We start from the raw sequence: 22,955 nt of genomic DNA, 5'->3' as shown, positions 1-22,955 counted from the left end.
ATGCACATTTTTCTAACAAAACATATGCTATACAATAAATATGTTATCAGACTGTCATCTGATGAAGTTTTTTCTTGGTTAGTGGCTATTTATATCTTTATTTGGTCGAATTAGTGATGGCTACCTATGCAGGAAAAAAATGGTGGGGAAAAAAAGTTGTGTCTTTTGCTATGGTGGTTAGCTAATAGAAATACATATTGTGTCTTCCCTGTAAAACATTTAAAAAATGATGGCTGGATTCACAAGATGTGTATCTTTCATCTGGTGTCTTGGACTTGTGATTTAATGATATTTAGATGCTAGTATTTACTTGTGACGCTATGCTAGGCTATGCTAGTCAGCTTTTTTACTGATGGGGGTGCTCCCGGATCCGGGTTTGGGAGGAATTAGAGGTTAACAAGACATTTGTGGAGTGGTTGAAAAACAAGTTTTAATTACTCCAACCTAAGTGTATGTAAACTTCCGACTTCAACTGTATATCTTGTTTCACACTGATAATTGTCCCCCTGCGTTCTTGTGTGGAGTGCACGCTGCTCAGAGACATAACTAAAGATCTGGTAATAAAGCTCTGAGTGGTTGTGATCTCAGGGTCGGTTTTTCTCAATGTCTTTTTCTCCTTTCCTTTTCCCCTTCTACGTTCTCCTCTCCAATCCTTTCCACTATCTCTCTCTCTGCCCCGCCGCCTCTCTCTTTGTCCACCCCACACCCCTCTCTCTCTATCCACCCTGCACCTCTCTCTCTGTCTCCCCCCTCTCTGTCCACCCCGCCTCCCCCTCTCTCATCCCCACTCTCTCTCTCATCCCACTGTCTATAGCCCGTGGACCCTGGTAGTGGGAGGTGCAGACAGAATAGGGTTCCAGAGGTCGTTCTACAATAATTAAACATAAATTAGATGAATTTCAATTGGAGATGGTGTTGACACACAATACAGGCCCAGTTATTTTATCTCCTCTTTTTTCACCCCGTTTTGCCACTTTCTTTATTTGCCTCGTTCTTTCAGATAGCCCCAACACACTTGAATCCTTCCATTTCCATGGGCACAGACACCTATCCAGGCTAAATTAGTACATTTGATGATTCCACCCAATTTTGTTGGACCGCAGTTGACATTTAATTCCACAACTCCACTAGCTCTCTTCTTTCCCAAACTGCTTCCAGATTAATTAGATTTAATAGCCTTTACAAATGGCAGATTTTCAACTCACACCATATAGAATATGGCTTCTGTCATGGTCATGACCAACATACCCTCTGGGTAAAAGTGTAACTGAAGTTGTGATCAATAATTTAGCTGAGTATATGCACTCAGCTCGATCACCTGCTTCTCAAGGGCCCTGCAAAATTATGAAATACAATACTGGCTGATTTGAATGAGCAAGTGAAAATGCATATGGAAATAGGTCTATAGGAGTGGGTACTAGAGGAGTCTATTTGCAGTTGATGATATTGCAGTGCAGATTGATGCAGTGGGCTCTACTTGGCTGAGAAGTTGATGATATGGTTGGCTGTATGAATCAGGCTCTCAGCTGTCAGATTATGTGCGTTTGTCAATCCCACCTGTTAGAGCTGGGCTCTGACAGCGACAGGCAGCACTGCTGTCTAACTGGCGAAGTAAAACAATGTTAGGATGGCAGGGGATATTTGAAAGCTAAAGAAATGTGTGTTTGTCCATTTATGTTTGCTGGAAGGTGTTACATACTCCTCGAGGAAGAGGGAACGCAACACCCTGCTACAACTCAACTCCCCGTGGAGTGAAAGAGGTATCAAATCAAATCAAATCAAATTTGATTAGTCACATACACATGGTTAGCAGATGTTAATGCGAGTGTAGCGAAATGCTTGTGCTTCTAGTTCCGACAATGCAGTAATAACCAACAGTAATCTAACCTAACAATTCCACGCTACTACCTTACACACACACACAAGTGTGAAGGGATAGAGAATATGTACATAAAGATATATGGATGAGTGGTGGTACAGAACGGCATGGCAGATGCAGTAGATGGTATAGAGTACGGTATATACATATGAGATGAGTACTGTAGGGTATGTAAACATAAAGTGGCATAGTTTAAAGTGGCTAGTGGTACATGTATTGCATAAAGATGGCAAGATGCAGTAGATGATATAGAGTACAGTATATACATATGAGATGGGTAATGTAGGGTATGTAAACATTGTATTAAGTGGCATTGCTTAAAGTGTTTTAGTTGGTACATTTTTTACATAATTTCCATCAATTCCCATTTTTTAAAGTTGGCTGGAGTTGAGTCAGTATGTTGGCAGCGGCCGCTAAATGTTAGTGGTGGCTGTTTAACAGTCTGATGGCTTGAGATAGAAGCTGTTTTTCAGTCTCTCGTCCCTGCTTTGATGCACCTGTACTGACTTCGCCTTCTGGATGATAGCGGGGTGGAACGGCAGTGGTTGGGTGTTGTTGTCCTTGATGATCTTTATGCCTTCCTGTGACATCGGGTGGTGTAGGTGTCCTGGAGGGCAGGTAGTTTGCCCCTGGTGATGCGTTCTGCAGACCTCACTACCCTCTGGAGAGCCTTACGGTTGTGGGCGGAGCAGTGCCGTACCAGGCGGTGATACAGCCCGACCAGGATGCCTCTCGATTGTGCATCTGTAGAAGTTTTGTGAGTGCTTTTGGTGACAAGCCGAATTTCTTCAGCTCCTGAGGTTGAAGAGGGCTGCTGCGCCTTCTTCACAACGCTGTCTGTGTGGGTGACCAATTCAGTTGTCCGTGATGTGTACACGAGGAACTTAAAACTTTCCACTTCTCCACTTACTGACCCGTCGATGTGGATAGGGGGTGCTCCCTCTGCTGTGTTCCTGAAGTCCACAATCCTCTCCTTTGTTTTGTTGACGTTGAGTATGAGGTTATTTTCCTGACACCAACTCGAGGGCCCTCACCTCCTCCCTGTAGGCCGTCTCGTCGTTGTTGGTGATCAAGCCTACCACTGTAGTGTCATCCGCAAACTTGATGATCGAGTTGGAGGCGTGCATGGCCACGCAGTCGTGGGTGAACAGGGAGTACAGGAGAGGGCTCAGAACGCACCCTTGTGGGGCCCCAGTGTTGAGGATCAGCGGGGTGGAGATGTTGTTACCTACCCTCACCACTGGGGGCGGCCGTCAGGAAGTCCAGGACCCAGTTGCCAGGGCGGGGTCGAGACCAGGGTCTCGAGCTTGATGAGCGTTTGGAGGGTACTATGGTGTTAAATGCTGAGCTGTAATCGATGAACAGCATTCTCACATGGGTATTCCTCTTGTCCAGATGGGTTAGGGCAGTGTGCAGTGTGGTTGCGATTGCGTCGTCTGTGGACCTATTGGTGGTAAGCAAATTGGAGTGGGTCTAGGGTGTCCGGTAGGGTGGAGGTGATATGGTCCTTGACTAGTCTCTCAAAGCACTTCATGATGACGGAAGTGAGTGCTACGGGGCGATAGTCGTTTAGCTCAGTTACCTTAGCTTTCTTGGGATTGTAGGTGCGAGTAAGGATGACAAAGGCAGAGAATTTACTGTTTACTGGGAATTTATTCCTTCACACGGTAAATTTGGGGAAAAGGGGCTGGACGGAACCAAAGCAAAGAAAGTAAATGTCAAAGCCCCCTTTCCTACCTTACCTGTCTAACAACTACTTACCTACACTCTTTCACTCCACGGGGAGTTGAGTTGTAGCAGGGTGTTGCGTTCCCTCTTCTTCGAGGCGTATGTAACATAATGGGGGCTCATCCGGGATTTCATTAAACCCACCGGACCCTGCTGCTCTGAGCTCTCTGTGGTTAGTGATTGAGGTGTGATGGTAGGTTGTGAGTTTGGATGACTTGTTTAGTTTGCGTGTGTTCAGAAGGCTGCAGTGTACAAGATGGCTGCCTCGGCTAGACGCTGGCTCCAGTGCGACCACAACCTGCTAATCATCAAGCCCACTTCGATGTGAGTAAAAATATAACTTTAGTCCCTCCATTCCGGCAGACAGAAGTTGATTCCTATTTCTCTGTGTTTGAGCGTGTGGCCGCTGCGCTGCATTGGCCACTCGAGGTTTGGCCGCTCCTATTACAATGTAAATTGTCTGGGAAAGCCCAGGAGGTAGTAGCTGCTCTCTCCCTGGAAGACAGTTTACACTATGATACAGTTAAAACTACCATGTTGCGGGCTTATGAGTTGGTGCCTGAAGCTTATAGACAGCGCTTCAGGAACCACAAAAAAAACCTCACCGTACGTTTGTTGAGTTTGCTAGGGACAAAGAGTCTCTGTTTAATTGGTGTTCCACCAGCAAAGCTAACACCTTTGCTGATATTCGGGAGTTGTTGCTGTTGGAGGATTTAAAAGCAACCTCCCTGATAGAATTATAGTTCATTTAAATGAGCAGAAAGTGGTGACAATGGCCCAGGCAGCAGTGTTGGCAGATGAGTACGCTTTGACACACAAGACTGTCTTTGGTGCGCCTCGTTTTGAAGGCCGAACAATTACGTCATCAGTGCCTCGTTCAGGTCACTTTTCCTCTGACAACCCTAAGCCTTTCCATGAAATCCGTAAATGTTTTTATTGTCACCAAAAGGGTCGCGTGATTGCAGACTGCCCGGTTCTGATAAATATACTCAAACAGTCCCTGTCACCGTCCCCAAAAATGAAAAGTGTGGGTTTAGTCAAGTTATTGATTCAGCATTTGGGAAAAGGGATCCTATCTATGCTCCGTTTATCTCTACCGGTTGTGTTTCCTTAACTGGAGAACAAGCGGATCAAAAGCCCATACAAATCTTATGGGACACCGGGGCGGCGCAGTCAGTAATCGTTACTGATGCGTTACCCTGGTCTCCTGAAGCGTATTGTGGCTCGCATGTCATATTACAGGGTATAGAGACAAAAACCGTACCTGTACCATTACACTGTGACCACTTAGTGTCAGACTTAGTATCAGGACGTTTCCGTGTTGGTGTAGTGTCTACACTGCCAGTAAAAGGAGTCACATTGCTAATAGGGAACGATATCGCTGGTGGTAACGTCACTCCTGTGTTAGAGGTAGTAGACAACCCAGAAATCAGAACAGCAGTTGATAAATTGGTTCAAGCATTTCCCCATGTTTTTCCTGCTTGTGTGTTAACGAGGGCACAATCTCGCAAGCTGTGGTGGATTTGGCTAGTTCCATTTTTGAGAATGTTGAGGTAGAAGACAATGCACCGAGTATTCCTTCTGCAATGCCGACAGTTTTACCTCCGTAAAAACTAAGGCAGGGGAAAGTGAAATCGCGCCCCAATTACATTACATTCTTTTGTCAGTCTCCCTTGAAGGTGATTGAATGTCAAAAAGGAGACACCAGTCTTCGCAATTGTTTTGCTTTGGTAATTTCCATTGAGGAAGCTAAAACTAGAGAGACCGCCTACTTTATGGAAGCAGGAGTTTTGATGCGTAAACTGGCAGCTCATGACACCGTTAGTGAGTGAAGTGTGTCAAGTGGTTGTTCCTACACCGTTCCGACAGCAGGTGCTGTCACTCGCCCATGACCAGGGGTGGTCCAGACATTTAGGGATCACGGAGACTTATAACCGAGTTCTTTGACATTTTTTCTGGCCAGGTTTGAAGTCTGACGTTGTCCAATTTTGTAAAACATGTCACGTATGTCAACTCACTGGTAAAGCGAATCAAACAGTTCCTCAAGCGCCGCTCTGCCCGATTCCTGTGGTGGGGGAACCGTTTGAAAGAGTGATAATCGATTGTGTAGGTCCGTTGCCGAAAACCAGGTCAGGTAACCAGTTCTTACTAACAATAATGTGCAGTGCTACTCGATACCCAGAGGCTATTCCTCTCCGTACTATAATGGCTAAGACTGTGGTGAAGGCACTCGTGAAGTACTTCTCTACGTTTGGACTCCCTAAAGTAATCCAAACTGATCAGGGAACCAACTTCATGTCAAAACTGTTCTCAAATGTGTTAAAGACACTGTATTTCCCATCAGGTCTCCAGTCCGTATCATCCGGAGAGTCAAGAGGCCCTCGAACGCTGGCATCAGACGCTAAAGGTGATGCTACGCAAGTATTGCATGGATACCAGTACCGATTGGGATGATGGGGGTGCCCTTTGTCCTATTAGGGAAACAATACAAGAGTCCTTAGGGTTGAGCCCTGCTGACCTTGTGTTTGGACATACCACACGGAGTCCACTAAAAGTTTTGAAGGAGCATATTTTATCTCCTACACCCAGCAGCGCCCCTAAAAACGTGTTGGATTATGTCAGTAAGATGCGGGAGAGACTGCACGCCGCATGTGCGTTAGCCCAAAACTCTCTCTCCTCGTCTCAAAAACGCATGAAGTTGCATTATGACAAAAAGGCTGTTGGCCGTTCTTTCGCACCTGGGGATCAAGTTTTAGTTTTGTTGCCAATCCCTGGCTCATCTCTGTCGGCACATTTTTCTTGGTCATATCTTGTGGAAAAGAAACGCCGTGACACCAATTATGTGATAAAGACCCCAGATCGGAGGCGTTCTTCCCGTATCTGTCATGTTAACATGCTGAAAGCATATTATGTGCGTGATTCTCCCTACAGTTCCTCAGGTAAGCCGGTCCAGGCCGCCGTCTCCAGTGTGGCTGCGGTGGTGCTGAAGCCTGACTGGGACCTAGAAGAGGATAAGGAGGACGGGTTGGAGTTACGCCATACGTTACAGCAGTGTGAAAGCTTATGTAATTCAGAGATGCTGAAAAAGTTACCCTCTCAAATGGAACGTTTGGAGAACGATCAAACTAATGATCTAATCGTACTAGTAAATAGTTTTCTCAATGTGTTTCAGGACGTTCCAAGTCGCACGTCCCTCTTGGAACATGACGTGGATGTGGGGAACCCTGCTCCTATACATCAGCATCCTTACCGGGTTAATGCAAAGAAAAGGGAGGTAATGAAAAGTGAGGTAGCTTATTTACTACAGAATGACATGGCAAAACCCAGTAACAGCTCCTGGAGTTCCCCGTGTATTCTTGTTCCTAAGCTTGACGGTGGCTGGGGGGAAAAACGGACTCTTCTTTGTAACGAGTGCGCTGAGAGTCGGGAAGCAAGTTCAGGGTGTGAGCGTTTTAATAAATAAAAGAAAGACGATGGTGACAGGTGTGCGGGATAATCAGCAGTATATGTGACATTCTTGAAAGTGAGGACAGATAGAGTCCCCTCCATGATAACCACAATGCACTACAAGACAGGTCACAAATCGAATTTATATCCACCAGAAATTCATGAAGAAATAAATGTTTTGCATTTGAATATTTGTAAGGGTGGTGACAATTGTTCAGTTTGAGCTGAACAAGGGTAGCAAGACGGTGACTTGCCTCTCATGAATCTCTCGTACCTTGCATATAGGAAAAACTAATCGCATGATTCCACTGCATGTCTCACAAAGAGTGGAGGTCATCCTTAATGACACAAAAAAATAAAACAACCATTGTTATTCCAAGGAAAGTGTCTGTCACTTCCCGCTCGCCAGTAGGCCACATTTCATTATTCCCATCAGCGAGGTAATTCACAGTAAAATACGGAGGCTAAATTGCAGAGCGTGAGAAGCCTCCCAATGTTATCACACTATCGACGCATCTAACGCAGCCACAGGTCGTGTTAATGAAAAAATTAAAATGGTCTAAATGAGACAGGTGCCTACTGTATATGCTGCCGCGGCGTACCACCTAATTTCCCCGGTGTTGATTTATTTGTCCGTATGTATTCTCGGCCATCCTCGAAGGTCGTGCCACGTGTTCTGTAATTGCGTGACATAGACACTGACGTTTTTAGTCCATTTTAGTGCCGCAGTGCATTCCCTCCTAATCAAGCTCAATATTATCACTATATTATTTTCACCTCGTTTTCTCGGGGGCTTATTCAAACAGGCAGGTGTTTAGAAATACTCATACCTTTATACCAGTGAGAATTGAAATGGAAGATCGTCACTATATGCTGTCTATAAGTCTATCCTCGACGTTCTCATTTCAAAAGAGCACGGTTACTGTTTTTGATCAACCAGGATATTAAAGAACTTTCAGAGACAATTTAACCTGCAAGACAGATTGTGAGATATTAGTGTTACCTTATTGAGATAAAGCCAGTGGGACATCATCAGGTAATATTTTACTTTGATGCAGACACATTGTTTACATTATACCACTTTTAATATTCAAAGCAATGCTTACAATAGAGTTCAGACATGATGTATTCCTTATCCCCACATATAGTACTCTACCTTCCAGACCTATCTAGGTACATGTATATTATCATTAACCGATCAAACTTTGAAATGCAATTAGCCTACCAATGACCTCAGTTGACCGTCAACTGATATGGTAGCTAAACATTTCATACCTTCCTCAATTCTCACCAAAAAATGTAGCAACTCAAAAAATGCCGACAAATGAGGTGGATATGTCTCTGCACAGGATTCTATCATGCATTGGAGGCACACTGATTCACTGCTATGATAGATTATATGTATCTGCAGACTGCTGGTGTGAACCGAATTAAATCGATAGTGTTTAGTCAACAATGGGATTCAGTGAGTTGTCACCGTCAGATATAGTGCCAAATGTTTGTGTCGGCACATGTCACAGTGGAAGGAAGAAGATTGGCAGATGCTGGGGAGGAGAGGGACGGAGCTTTGGAAATTAGGAATAATTATAAATGCTATCGTATACGGTAATGAGAAAACAATATGGAACCAAGAATGTAAGCAGGTGGAATGAATTAGGAAGAACATGGCAATTTGTGGAGGAGGGTGTGAAGGGGCATGGGGGATAGGAAGAAGAGGTAGCTGGATTACAGAGAAAGGAGCTAAATCAGAATATAATGACTGTGTATAGATGAGTTAGGTAAAAAGGACTTCGTAATGTAGACCCTCTCATGCTAAAATAAGATTCTGAATCATACTGTATGGCCATGTGACGATGACTTGTAATGATTTACGACTTGAGATTGTGAGAGATGTCAATCACGTGCCCTGTTCCAATGATCACTGGTTATCATAGGTGATTTTACACACAATTTGATTGTCCAGGAAGAGCTCATACACAGATAGAACCATCAGATGAAGTGTAACCGTATAACCACTGTTGACGGTGTGGTTTAGCAGACCCTAGTGTTGTGAATATTTGCTGCGGGGAAAGGGCACTGGCTTTGGGTGAGGCGCAGATCTACATGATGATGATCATTTTTTGGGAAAAAGGGATGTGTGCAAGTCAAACTAATCCATGCCTCTCACCTTCTGATTTCTATTGTGCATGACACATATTGCGTGAAGTAAGCTTCATCAGCCATTACGAATAGTATTGGACTGCACTGAGGTTGTCTGTAGGTAGCCATTGTATTGTTTTGACCATCAATTTGAGAATGCTCAAAATCAACAGAAAAGTAAACTGTTTGCAGAGTTCAACACCCTTTATTCAAAAAGACCCCTAGAGTAATTAATTTATGAAAATCAGCTACTAATAAAACAATTTAATTTCCACACAGATTTACATTCAAACAGATGAGAAATGTCTTTCAGCATTTGTTCAATTCACTTAAAAAAGTTGAATAGAACTTTGATGATATTGTTCCTCAGTAGACTCCACACAGTTGTTGGCAAATACTAGTATTCAAACATAATTCAGAGTGCCTTGTTTACAGAATAATGACATGTTGTGAATTGAAAAGCTTTCTGTATCACAGTTATAATTTGATACCTCATGGGGGAAAGAAACATATCACACTGTTCTCTGTGTTAGCTGGTAAAATTCTAATAACTCAATATAAACGTTTTAGAACAGTGTGTCGATATTAGCGTAATACTAAGGAGTTCTCCACGCCCACGCCCACAAATTGGGGAAAACAAACATTCTCRCCTATTGACCCCATTGTAACAGAGCCAACTTCGTTGTCTATTCTTAGTTATACAGAAAGAAAATTAAATGTCTAAAAATCTGCTGTCTTGTTCAATGTACATGTAACCAGGACAAAAATCCTGACCTACGAGTCGCAATACTACCAGGAAATAGAGCCTGTGAGAAGAGCCCTGTGGCTTCAGGCTATTCGGCGTGGGAAATGTGGGAACCCGGTGTCCAAGTATGCTACACATAACTATATGTGTGTAAAACATTTCATCACAGGGAAGACATTTAACTTGTTTGTCCATTTGTAACTCCACTCACTACTTGTAACGGTATAGTCAGTTTGTTTGTGGTGTTGGTCTTGGCTAGCTTAATGTTCCATTAGGTAGCTAACTAGACGACCAGTTCTTATAGACTTTACAGCTTCTAGCTCAAGGCCATCAGACTGTTAAACAGCCATCACTAACAAAATTGGATGTAATAATAAATGTATCACTAGTCAATTTAATTAAACAATGCCACTGTGTGTTTAAGGTAGTTGTTGTGAAATTGTTAGATTACTTGTTAGATATTACTGCACAGTCGGAACTAGAAGCACAAGCATTTCGCTACACTCGCATTAACATCTGCTAACCATGTGTGTGTGACCAATAAAATGTGATTTGATTTGATTAGCCGTACCCTCATCCTACTCCTCCTCTGTTCTTCTGGTGATGTAGAGGTTAACACAGGCCCTGCAGCCCCCAGCACCACTCCCATTCCCCAGCACTCTCATTTGTTGACTTCTGGAACCGTAAAAGCCTTGGGTCCATGCATGTTAACATCAGAAGCCTCCTCCCCAAGTTTGCTTTATTCACTGCTTTAGCACACTCCGCCAACCCCGATGTCCTAGCCGTGTCTGAATCCTGGCTTAGGAAGACCACCAAAAATTATGCCTAAACAGTTRGAGCTTCTACAATTAAAGATCCATCTCTCCAGAAATAAGTCCCTCACTGTTGTCGCTTGTTATAGACCCCCCTCAGCTCCCAGGTGTGCCCTGGACACCATATGTGAATTGATTGCCCCCATCTATCATCAGAGTTCGTACTGCTAGGTGACCTAAATTGGGATATGCTTAACACTCCGGCCGTCCTACAATCTAAGCTAGATTCCCTCAATCTCACACAAATTATCAAGGAACCTACCAGGTACAACCCRAAATCCATAAACAGGCATCCTCTTAGATATCATCCTGACCAACTTGTCCTTTAAATACACCTCTGCTGTTTTCAACCAGGATCTCAGCGATCACTGCCTCATTGCCTGCGTGTGTACTGGGTKCGCTGTCAAACGACCACCCCTCATCACTGTCAAACGCTCCCTAAAACACTTCAGCGAGCAGGCCTTTCTAATCGACCTGGCCCGGGTATCCTGGAAGGATATTGACCTCATCCCATCAGTAGAGGATGCCTGATTTGTTTTTTAAAAGTGCTTTCCTCACCATCTTAAATAAGCATGCCCCTTTCAAAAAATGTTGAACTAAGAACAGATATTGCCCTTGGTTCACTCCAGACTTGACTGCCCTTGACCAGCACAAAAACACCCTGTGGCGTACTGCACTAGCATCGAATTGTCCCCGTCATATGAAACTTTTCATGGAAGTCAGGAACCAATACACACAGMCKGTTAGGAAAGCAAAGGCCAGCTTTTTCAAACAGAAATTTGCATCCTGCAGCACTAATTACAAAAACTTTTGGGACACTGTAAAGTCCCTGGAGAATAAGAGTACCTCCTCCCAGCTGCCCACTGCACTGAGACTAGGAAACACTGTCACCACTGATAGATCCACGACAATTGATCATTTCAATAAGCATTTCTCTACGGCTGGCCATGCTATCCACCTGGCTACCCCAACCCTGGCCAACAGCTCTGCACCCCCCGCAGCAACTGGCCCAAGCCCCCCCCGCTTCTCCTTCATCCAAATCCAGACAGCAGATGTTCTGAAAGAGCTGCAAATTCTGGATCCCTACAAATCAGCTGGGTTAAACAATATGGACCCTCTCTTCTAAAATTATCCGCCGCCATTGTTGCAAAACCTATTACTAGTCTGTTCAACCTCTCTTTTATATCGTCAGAGATTCCTAACGATTGGAAAGCTACCGCGGTCATCTCCCTCTTCAAAGGGGGTGACACTCTAGATCCAAACTGTTAGACATATATCTTTCCTGCCCTGCCTTTCTAAAGTCTTCGAAAGCCAAGTGAACAAACAGATCACCGACCATTTCGAATCCCACCATACCTTCTCCGCTATGCAATCTGCTGGTCACGGGTGCAACTCAGCCATGCTCAAGGTCCTAAAGGATATCATAACCGCCATCGATAAAAGACAGTACTGTGCAGCCGTCTTCATCGACCTGGCCAAGGCTTTCGACTCTGTCAATCACCATATTCTTATCGGCAGACTCAACAGCCTTGGTTTCTCAAATGACTGCCTCGCCTAGTTTACTAACTACTTCCCAGATAGAGTTCAGTGTGTCAAATCGGGGGGGCCTGTTGTCTGGCAGTCTCTATAGGGGTGCCACAGGGTTCAATTCTCGGGCCGACTCTTTTCTTTGTATATATCACTGATGTCGCTCTTGCTGCGGGTGATTCTTTGATCCACCTCTACGCAGACGACACTATTCTGTATACATCTGGCCCTTCTTTGGACACTGTGTTAACCAACCTCCAAACGAGCTTCAATGCCATGCAACACTCCTTCTGTGGCCTCCAATTGATCTTAAATGSTAGTAAAATGAAATGCATGCTCTTCAATCGATCGCTGCCCGCACCCCCGACTAGCATCACTACTCTGGACGGTTCTGACTTAGAATATGTGGACAACTATAAATACCTAGMTGTCTGGCTAGACTAAACTSTCCTTCCAGACTCACATTAAGCATCTCCAATCCAAAGTTAAATCCAGAATCGGTTTCCTATTTTGCAACAAAGCATCCTTCACTCATGCTGCCAAACATACCTTCGTAAAACTGACTATCCTACTMATCCTTGACTTCGGCGCTGTCATTTACAAAATAGCCTCCAGCACTCTACTCAGCAAATTGYAMGCAGTCTATCAGTSCCATCTGTTTTGTCACCAAAGCCCCATATGCTACTGACCACTGCAACCTGTATGCTCTCGTTGGCTGGTCCTCACTACATATTAATCGCCAAACACACTGGCTCCAGTTCATCTATAAGTCTTTATCTCAGCTCAATGGTGACCATAGCAACACCCACCCGTAGCATGCGCTCCAGCAGGTATATTTCACTGGTCATCCCCAAAACCAACACCTCCTTTGGCCGCCTTTCCTTCCAGTTCTCTGCTGCCAATGACTGGAATGAATTGCAAAAAATCACTGAAGTTGGAGACTTATATCTCCCTCACTAACTTTAAGCGTCAGCTGTCAGAGCAGCTTACCAATTGCTGCAGCTGTACACAGCCCATCTATAAATAGCCCATCCAACCAACTTTCAACCTCATCCCCGTATTTGTTTTTCTGCTCTTTTGCACACCAGTATTTCTAATTGCACATCCTCATCTGCACATATATCACTCCAGTGTAAATTGATAAATTGTAATTACTTTGCCACTATTGGCCTATTTATTGCCTTACTTCATTTGTACACACTGTATACATATTTGCTATTGTGTTATTGACTGTACGTTTGTTTATCTCATGTGTAACTCTGTGTTGTTTTTGGCGCACTGCTTTGCTTTATCTTGGCCAGGTCGCAGTTGTAAATGAGACCTTGTTCTCAACTGGCCTACCTGGTTAAATAAAGGTGAAATAAAATGAATTTAAAAAATAACTAGCACTCACTCACATTGCTGCTAGCACCGTCATGAAAACAGGCATGAGGGAAGCCCTACAGTATTACATTTTAAGTATTTTACATTTTAAGTAGTGAGAATGTTTGGAAGCAGGCAATGTTAAAAAGTCATCTTTAGACATGTTTTACTTTTCTTAAATGTAGTTTTGTAATTGAATAAAACAAGCAGACAACAGGGGTCGTTATCCCCACTGGAGGCAGGCCACTCGATTRCGTRTCTGCGTTATATTCGCATCGAACATGTCATGCTCCCTAGGAGAGGGGGTGACCTTGATAATGTATTGTTAAAACGAGAGGCTGCCTGGATCTTTAACTTAAAGACCCTTGCTCCCTTCGGTCTCAACGTAGACTTTGATCTGAAGCCATTCTTGTGATTGTGACTTTGCCATTGTAGTTGTTTGTAAGCTTGTGTAGTCTAAAATTTATCTATGAACGTATGCTATCCATTTGTTTTTTTGTATGCTGTTCTTTGTATGCCATTTTAATATTTGAGAATTAACCAATGATATTAGGCCACTCTTGGCCATGAATACAGACACCTGTGTGTCTTTTGACACTATATAAACGAGTCATCCCGCAGTGTTTGTGATCATACCCTGATGAAGACAGCTTGGCTGTTGAAACGTTGGATATTACATTTTTGCATCTGAGCCCCTAGAGTGTGCYGCTCTCCTTTATTTTCAAGCCCCAGAGGTAACTTCAAGAATACCAATACCATATCAACCTAACATAATTTGACATTTCACTAATATCAACCTGGTAGTGTTCAGCAATCTTCAACAGCTGTTCTTTAGTACATAATTCTAACAGTTCCTCTGATGGAAAGCGAATGAACTCGTCTACATTAGACGCCATAGTCACAAGTAAATACAACAACAAAAAACATCTCGCTCTTCCCCTCTGAGCACACCAGACCAGACCACAACAAGAGAAATGACAATCACACTGGGCACCACAGAAGAGAGATGAGATATATAATGGAGCTTCCCCAAAACCTACAATAATTGAACCCTAGWCTTTGAGCAGATTTGCAGTGGGTAATTACACACTGTGGCCCACTGGCAAGGATAAAGAGAACACCCAGCAAGCTGGCAGATTCCCCCAAGCCAAGGATGTGCCCCTGAGACAACTGCTCAGTCCACAGACACCACACAAAATAACCATGCCCAAAGTACTCCAAAGTGAAACACATCGCTAAGCCTAACAGGGGAAAAAAGGCTATAGCTCCAGGTAGCAAGTGTCACTACCCTACCCAAATCTCCCACTGAGGTACACAGCTGATTGTACTCACCTCAGACCGTACCAACAGRGAGTAGAGCAAGAGTCTCCAGCRTGGGCAAGGGGCCTGGAAACTAACCAATGTCCTCTCCAACACAGCACACAACCAACTCTCCACCGCAGTGGCAAGTTTACCAAACAAACAAAGGCAACCAATACTGGGCCTAACAAATATTACAACTCAAAAGCTGTAACAAAAGATGCAAACAAAGCACCTACAGTTTTAAACATTATCTCCATGTTTTATTCCCAAACACAATACCTTCAAGATCCCAGATAAGCCCCCACTTGTCACGAACCAGCTCGAAGTCCGTAACAAAAAAGGAGACAACGTGTAGATGAAGAATAACAAAAATATATTTATTAACCAAGGTAACATAAATACAATTAACAATGGTGTGTGTGTGTGTAGTCAGTAGTGTAAGTGAGTGGTTGTGTACATAAATGTGATGAGGGGTGTTGAAAGGTGCCAAAGCAAGCAAACATGCCACAACAAAATCTAACAGTGTGTCTGCATGGCGAGAGTCTCCTCAAATAATGGGGAAGAGGTGTATTTATCCTGGGACACACCCGGGCCCAGGTGTGTCCCATGTCTCTGACGACCCTCCCAGCTCCGCCCACCGACATCCTATTAAGGAAAACAAGAGCAAAGAGAGAGAATTCGGCAGACAGCGTGGGAGGGTCYTCACACAAGAAATGTATTGGTGAATTATATTAATCAAGCATTGAACTGCATCCATTTATTTATGCCAACAATTTATCAATTTATGCCAACAATGCCTAAGTGTGCGTCATGGAATTTAGAGTCAAATAGAACCTATTTTTAAACCTCTTATGAAGTTCATTTTGTAGCATGAACTGGGAATTTTATATTTTTGACTGATTATGATTGTATGCTTGTTTCATGTCCGCAAAGTAGTTAAAACGCTGTCAGTTCCAGGTGCACCAGTTTGTGTCAGGGACGCTGGGTGGTGGACCACCCAGCGTCCAGCCAACTTGACACAACTGTGGAAAGCACTTGAGTCAACATGGGCCAGCATCCCTGTGGAATGCTTTCAACACCTTGTCGAATKCATGCCCGACAAATTGAGCCTGTTCTGAGGGCGTYTAAAGGTGTATAAATTTGAGCACAAAACGCGACTGGCCGGCACAGAGCCCTGACCTCAACCCCATCGAATACCTTTGGGATGAATTYGAACGCCAATAGAATATGGAGTTGGTCACTCCTTTGCTGATATAACAGCCTCCACTCTTCTGGGAAAGCTTTCCACTAGATGTTGGAACATTGCTGCGGGGACTTGCTTCCATTCAGCCACAAGAACATTAGTGAGATTGGGATGATAATAGCCCAAAATCAGTACCCAAAGATGTTCGATGGGATCAGGGCTCTTTGCAGGCCAGTCAAGTTCTTCCACACTGACCTCAACAAACCATTTCTGTATGGARCTCGCTTTGTGCACGGGGGCATCGTCATGCTGCAACAGGAAAGGGCCTTCCCCAAACTGTTGCCACAAAGTTGGAAGCACAGAATTGTCTAGAATGTCACTCTATGCTGTAGCATTAATTGTGGCAAATTTTACACCACTCCAGCCGACTCTTGGCATTGCCCATGGTGATCGAAGTGGCCTACCACTTCGCGYCTGAGTCGTTGCTGCTCCTAGACGTTTCCACTTCACAATAACAGCACTTACAGTTGACCGGGGCAGCTCTAGCAAGGCAGAAATGTGAAGAACTGACTTGTTGGAAAGGTGGCATCCTATGACGGTGTCACSTTGAGTACGGTCATTCTACTGCCAATGTTTGACTATAGAGATTGCATGGCGTGTGCTCCATTTTATCCACTTGTCAGGAACTGGTAAGATCTGTCCGCGGACCCCATTTTGAGAACCGCTGCTCTATTCCATTTACATTGGCCACGTAAAAGTAAGGGGTTTGAGTTAACAGTACTAAATGGTGCATATGCAAAGCAATCACTTTACAATCTCCACTTAGTCCGATCTTTACTTTGTGTACTATGCAAATGTCGTGATCTGTTATTGTTTCATGTTTAAGTCTCAGAGCACTGCACATTGTGACAGAATGCACTTCTCCCCAGTCGGTTCCCCAGCTCTCTACCGAGTGGGGAGGAAGGAAAGGGAAAACATAAGTGTGCAATGTGGTAATAGAAAATGAACGCCTTTGATATGGGTCCCTATGGATGTCGGCATCAGCTGGATATCTAACAGTGGGTTGTATGAATCTCTGTAGAAGGGTGTGTGTGTGTGCCTACTCAAAGCAAGAAAGCAACGATGACACACGTTAATAGAACTCAAACACGATCTCTTCGATATTCAGATCAGTATATACAGTATAGCGCTCTCTCTTGGAAGTTTCTTTGAAAAGCCCTTGGTATCATCGTCTTATAGAGTACATCTATGGAAATGTTGACTTACAAGAGGGCTAAATTTGTAAAATAATGTGGCATGTCAACTATTCCACAACATGTGGACAAAATGCATAAATGCATACGGCACTGTTTATCAATGACTCCAGGATATTTCCTCCTTCCGCCTCTGTGAATACATGCATTGTAATGAATTGAGACTTAATAAGTTTACCCATTTCACAGTGAACATTGTTCAATTAATTGACTTTGTTTGCAGCAGGAACAGTCATATTTGCCTAAACTTTATTTGCGTGGCCATCTGTATTGGAATCTATTGTACCCCTCTTCATTGGAAAGGCCATCTGTATTGGAATCTATTGTACCCCTCTTCATTGGAAAGACCACTTCCACATACTCATTACAGTAGTTTCAATCATTATGAATGAACCCTGTGAATAAGAAATGTGATCTTTATCCTGATACCATTCTCTCTCTTTATTTCCTCCTGGGACCTCATTCATCTGATTGACATTTATATTGTTTCATAAGAATCTTCATTAGCCATATGCAGTTTAATAACCTACAGTGCTGCTGCTACTTACTCTGGGTTGACTGTACTATGTTCAAAAACTTCAATTGCGGTTACATACAGCAATGTTTTACAAGCAAGGCTGGCAGCTGTGTTTCAGTATGGAAGAAAAGTCAAGATAGTACGAAGATAACTCAAGTACATTCTGAATGCCATGCTTTAGACACAGGTGGCCCCTCAGGGGTGATTTCAACATTCAACAACATGCCTACATGGCTCTTTACAATCCATATTGCATCGAGCTGTGAGCAAATGCTAATTCCTACTCTGAGACAGCAGGGTTCTTGTACAGCGTGCAGTACAATCAGGTTATATCAATCATATCATGCCCTGCCTCTCTCTGTGTCTCCATTGTAATTTCCATTGCATGACCTGACCCCCCCCTCCAGTCAGTTGAAACAGAGCCTGGATGCAGTGGGTATTGTTGCTCTTTCCTCTGTAGGGGTTTCATTACAATCTCCTACAGCCACTCAATCATCAGAACCTCGGCAGTGACAGAGACAGGTAGATGTCAGCCACATGCAGGCAGACCGCTGATATGATATGACTGACAGCCTTCCTCACTCACTTACTCAAAATGTCTAACCCCCATCTTCCTAGCCCTCTTGTGATAAGCATAAAAGACAAATCCCTTCCTTGGAGATCCTTTTCAGTAGGATGGCTAGTGGTTCCATAGATAAGATGTACGTATGCAGGCAGTACACACACACACACACAGGCAGGCACACACACACAAACACTTCACAACCGTATGCCTGTAAGAAATCACATGCACACACAAACACTTCTCCACCGAGCTCATAACCCACCAGTCCTGCAGGGCTCATCAGGCTAGCTAGCGCTCCTCTCCACACTCTGCACTCTGCTGCTGTTGGACCACGCTCTATTTTGTGATTGCCCTGACAGCTCCATTAAGGATGGAAAGGTGATTGCATTGTGCTCCTGTCCCAGAGCATGCATGGCTAACCAGGCCCAGTCAGTGTCTCTGCAGATGCTCCTCATGCTCTGTTCAGTGTGTTTCTGTCAGTTCTGACAGGAAGCTTTCATGTAAGCAGAATGGGCTCAGCATCTTCCACTGTTCTCCAGTGTCCAATGAGATATGAGCTGAGGCTGTTGTGGAGAGAGAGAATGTCACTCCTCAAAACTCCTCTCAGGCCTTTGGTTGTTGTTGTCGCAAACACTGCTAGCAAGCTACTTACAGCAGTGCTACTTATCTATGGATTCATTCATCGCCTGTAGCACTGTAGCCTTCTGATTTGGGTTTATACATGTGGGGATAGGATTGGTTTTTCATTTCAGAATACATTAACGAAATGCTCGAAATGTTCAGCAGTGCTCACTTACGATTCAGGGATACTCACTGGGTTTAATAGAACATTTTGACTACTCTTTTACACAATCTGTAACTTTATTATTGTAACTTCAGAACCTCAAGCAAATGAGACCAGCTGGGTTTGAACACAGGTCTTCTGCACACCACAAGACTGTTAGCCCARTGAGCTAATGCCTAGACACTTGCATCAGGGAGCTAACACAAGTCTTCAGATCTCAGGCAAGGTTACTCATTACACAAATAGGTTACTGGAACAACTCCACCACACCAATGCATGCACACCAAAGTCTCCATCTGAGAAAAGAAAGGGCATTCCCAACAAGTGAACCGTTCACATGTCCTTGTGTCAATATTAAAACAATAGGCGGTTGACACAAGGATAATGTGCTGTGTTCAAACCGAATTTAACGAGAATGTTTAACACTAGCACAAACAAAGGCAGGAAAATGAAACAATTTGGGCAAACAAGCCCACAGTACAGTTGAGGCAAATTATTTTGGAAGGCTATTTATTTTAATCTAAGCTGCAATTTGTAATGCCAAAGTCAGAATTAAACCAAATAAGATTGATGGAGAGTTCCGTAGAATGCCCTTATAAACCGTTCAAACAGAAACAAGGTTTTTCAAAGAAAGCAGCGTTGGGTCATGACATTGATTTTATCATCGATGTCTTGAATCTGGGTCTCAGCGAATGATAACTTTATGAATAAAACATTGATACATGTTGTCAGACTTCATCACACGGCCCTGTTCCCCCCGGAAARCAACCAGATGCACATAACCTACTTTGGTGGATTAAACTTGACCRCCAGAAATGTATATTCCAAAATAGTTATTTCAAAGCCATTCAAACCGTTTTGGAGACACACAGCAAAGATCAGATCGAGACTTGCAGAGTACAAACCACTTTTCCTGATGAAGACCTATTGAAGGAGGCATTTAAAGAGGATAAATATATTTGCACACAAAAAGACAGACAGAGAGAGAGAAGGCGGCAGTCACCTCCCATTATGCAGAATGTCTGACAGAGCTCAAAACAGCTAACCAGGTTTGTCCTCCCGGCCTCACCAAGGTCAGAAACACACACACACACACACACACACACACACACACACACACACACACACACACGGCTAGGAGAGAAGTGTATGTCTACCCATGTGTATACAGTATCTGTGAGGGTGGCAGTTATGTATTTGAACCAATGTTTTTTCTCTCAGAATTTCCTTTCCGATTCCAGCCGTTTCTAAAGCTGCACTTTAACTCAATTCCACTCCCATTATCACCTTTTTGAGGCAATTAACTGGCTGCTGAAATCTCATCAGTCAGAGAGACAGTCAGACAGGCAGACAGTTGATTGTTTCTTATCTTTTGTTCTCACTCTTTCTCTTTGTGTCTTTTTCCTCTCCTCAGTCTTCCATCTTCCTCTGGCTGGGAGGCTGGCATATGCATTGACAGACAGGGGACCTTTCTCTCTCTTTCTCTCACCAGGCACAGTTAACGGCAGACAATACCAAACCTCTAGCRAAAACTACTACATTCCTAAACTGCTCCTTCCTTCCTTCCTGACTGAGAGGACAGTTGGGAGATATCCAGTACCTGTCAAAAGTTTGGACACACCTACTCCTTCAAGGGTTTTTCTTTATTTTCACTATTTCCTACATTGTAGAATAATAGTGAAGACAACAAGACTATGAAATAACACATGTGGGATCATGTAGTAACCCAAAAAGTGTTAAACAAATCAAAATCTATTTAATATTTGAGATTCTTCAAAATAGCCACCCTTTGTCTTGATGACAGCTTTGCACACTCTTGGCATTCTCTCAACCAGCTTCATGAGGTAGTCACCTGGAATGCATTTCAATTAACAGGTGTGCCTTCTTAATTTCAGGAGAACGCRACCTGCCCCAATGCATAGTGCCAACTGTAAAGTTTGGTGGTGGAGGAATAATGGTTGTGGGGCTGTTTTTCATGGTTCGGGCTAAGATACTTAGTTCCAGTGAAGGGAAATCTTAACGCCACTACAGCATACACTAACAWTCTAGACGATTCTGTGCTTCCAACTTTGTGGCAACAATTAGGGGAAGACCTTTTCCTGTTTCAGCATGYKAATATCCCTGTGAAKAWAGCGAYGTCCATACGGAAATGGTTTGTCGTGATCAYTGTGAAAGAAATTGACTGGCCTGAACAGAGCCCTGACCTCAACCCCATCGAACACCTTTGGYATGAATTGGAARGCCGACCGCGAGCKAAGCCTAATTGTCCAYCATCAGTGCCAAACCTCACTAAAGCTCTTGGGGKTGAATGGAAGCAAGTCCCCACAGCAATGTTCCAACATCTAGTGAAAAGCCTTCATAGAAGAGTGGAGGCGGTTATAGCAGCAAAGGGGATGAACTCCATATTCATGCCCATGATTTTGGATTGAGATGTTCGACAAGCAGGTGTCCMCACACTTTTGGTCAGCTAGTGTATGTGTGTATGTGTGTCAGTGGAGGATCCTCGGAGGAGGAAGGGGAGGCCCATTCTACTCAGTGAATTTCATAAAAATGTAAATTGTGAAACATTTAAAAAGTTATCCTTTGGGGGGCGCTGTTGGAAGCCAAGGATGTAGAACGCGTTTCGCTCCTGAGTTAGTGACCAAATTTATATATTTAACCTTGCAAAATTGTATGTATTTGTGTTTGGCCAGGCGTCTGAAGAGAGCCCATAAATAATTCAGATCAAGTTTGAGAAATGTAAGTTTGTAATGTCATCTACCCAGCCAAAAACGGAGTCTGCAAGAGCAAGAGTCTGCAAGAGCAAGCCCGCGCCCTCTCCTGATTCACCCCCGCCACCGGACGCTGCTAATGCCGGCCCCACGGAAACACTGACTGTGGAGATGGTACAATCCATGGTAGGCACCCTCAAAACCGATATTTTCGGCAAAATTGACTCTCTCTCTACCAATCTCAGGTCAGAGATATCAATGGTCAAAGACGAGCTTAAAAAATCTATCGAGAGTAGGACACGGAGTGGCCTTATCGGATTTGGAACGAGGTGCTACAGACCACAGCACTCGCATTAGCGAGCTGGAGGCTAACTGATAACTAAGGTGGCATACCTCAACAATAGATGCGAAGATATGGAAAGTAGAATGCGGAGGACCAACATTAGTCTACTGGGAATACCGGAGGGAGTGGAGGGCCCAAGACCCACGGAGTTCATGGCCCAGCTGCTTCAAGAGCTGCTCGGTCTGGAGGAGAAGCCACTGCTAGACCGGGCCCACCGCACTCTGCGTAGCCAACCCCGGGATGGAGAACACCCGCAACCATTTGTCATCAGGGTGCATTTCTTTCACGTCCGCAATGACATACTGAGGAGATCGGGAGAAACATCCCCTCTCCTCTAAAAGGGTAAAAGAGTCTCGATATTTGCGGACTACACCACAGCTGTGGCTAAGAAGCGGGCTAGCTTTTAATCATGAAAATGGTCGATTGACTCAAAACAAAATTGACAAGTGTTCATTGCCTGAGCAGTTGGGTATTTAGCCACACCGAAAGGCGGTCGCAGATTGTCAACATTTTGATGCTACTTCCATAGTTACAAGGGGCGTGGTCAGAATCCAACAATTGATATATAACATGAAGATATAGAATGGAGCCTTTATCTAACAAGGAACTAGTCTATGCGCTTAAAAGTATGTGTGAACTGTATGAGAAAAAAGATGAG

This window comes from Salvelinus sp. IW2-2015, linkage group LG32, assembly GCF_002910315.2.
Source record: "Salvelinus sp. IW2-2015 linkage group LG32, ASM291031v2, whole genome shotgun sequence".
Classification (NCBI taxonomy): domain Eukaryota; kingdom Metazoa; phylum Chordata; class Actinopteri; order Salmoniformes; family Salmonidae; genus Salvelinus; species Salvelinus sp. IW2-2015.
This window is presented reverse-complemented; position numbering follows the sequence as displayed.